Here is a 1794-nt window from a genome sequence, read left to right as displayed (position 1 = left end):
AGTGGACTAAGGAACACCACCTTGTGTTATAGTCTAGAGCTGTCCTGATATACCAGAGTGCAGCACACTCAATGTTATAATCATCAACAGCCAACATCAAAATAAATGGACAGAAACTCAACGCAATTCCCCTAAAATCAGGAACAAGACAAGGCTGTCCACTCTCTCCATACCTTTTCAATATTGTCCTTGAAGTTCCAACTAGAGCAATAAGACAACAAAAGAAGATCAAGGGAATACAAATTGGAAAGGAAGAGGTCAAATTTTTACTATTTGTAGATGCTATGATAGTTTACATAAGTGACCCAAAAAACTACCAGGGAACTCCTGCAGCTGATAAGTACCTTCAGCAAAGTGACAGGGTGCAAGATCAACTCAAGAAAATCAGTAGCTCTACTATATATGGATGATAAAAGGCTTGAGAAAGAAATAAGAGAAGCATCGCCATTTACAATTTACAAACAACATAAAATACCTTGGAGTAATGTTAAACAAACAAGTGAAAGAACTGTATCACAAGAACTTTGAGTCTTTAAAGAAAGAAATTAAAGAAGACATCAGAAAATGAAAAGATCTCCCATGCTCTTGGATAGGTAGGATCAACAGAGTAAAAATGGCAATCTTACCAAAAGCAACATACAGATTTAATGCAATCCCTATTAAAATCACAGCACAATTCTCAACTTTATATGGAAAAACAAAAGACCCACGATAGCCAAAACAACCCTGTTGAACAAGGCATCGTCCAGAGGCATCACCATCCCTGACTTCAAGCTGTATTACAGAGGTATAGTCCTGAAAACAGCTTGGTATTGGCACAAAAATAGACAGATAGACCAATGGAATAAAATTGAATACCCCAACACATATGAATACCTGATCTTTTACAAAGAAGCTAAAATTATACAATGGAAAAAAGAAAGCATCTTCAACAAATGGTGCTGGAATAACTGGAGGCTGACATGTAGAAGACTGCAGATACCTCCGTGTCTATTGCCATGCACAAAATTTAAATATAAATGGATCAAAGACCTCAACATAAATCCAGCCACACTGAACCTCTTAGAAGAGAAAGTGGGAGGTACCCTTGAATGAATTGGTACAGGAGACTGCTTCCTTTACACAACTCCAGTAGCACAGACACTGAGATCGACAATTAATAAATGGGACCTCCTGAAACTGAGAAGCTTCTGTAAGGCAAAGGACACAGTCAGCAAATCAAAAAGGCATCCCACAGATTGGGAAAAGATATTTACTAACTCCATATCTGAGAGAGGGCAGATTTCCAAAATTTACCAAGAACTCAAAAAGCAAGTCTCCAAAGCACCAAAAAATCCAATCAAAAAGTGGGTTACAGAACTAAATAGAGAATTCTTAGTAGAGGAATATAAAATGGCTGAGAGACACTTAAGAAAGTGCTCAACATCCCTAGCCATCCTGGAAATGCAAATCAAAATAACTCTGAGATACCATGTCACTCCTGTCAGAATGGCTAAAATAAAAATCACCAATGACAGTTTATGTTGGAGAGGATGTGGAGAAAGGGGAACACTCCTCCACTGCTGGTGGGAGTGCCAACTCGTACAGCCACTATGGAAATCAGTATGGAGATTCCTCAGGAAAATGGGAATCAGCCTACCACAAGACCCAGCAATTCCACTCTTAGACATATATCCAAGAGACGTAAATTCATACAAGGATGTCTGTTCCACTATGTTCATAGCAGCATTATTTATAATAGCCAGAACGTGGAATTAACCTAGATGCCCCTCAATTGAGGAGTGGATAGAGAAA

The sequence above is a fragment of the Mesocricetus auratus genome, unplaced genomic scaffold (genome assembly GCF_017639785.1).
Source record: "Mesocricetus auratus isolate SY011 unplaced genomic scaffold, BCM_Maur_2.0 Super-Scaffold_100019, whole genome shotgun sequence".
Classification (NCBI taxonomy): Eukaryota; Metazoa; Chordata; class Mammalia; order Rodentia; family Cricetidae; genus Mesocricetus; species Mesocricetus auratus.
Note: the sequence above shows the minus strand (reverse complement) of the source record.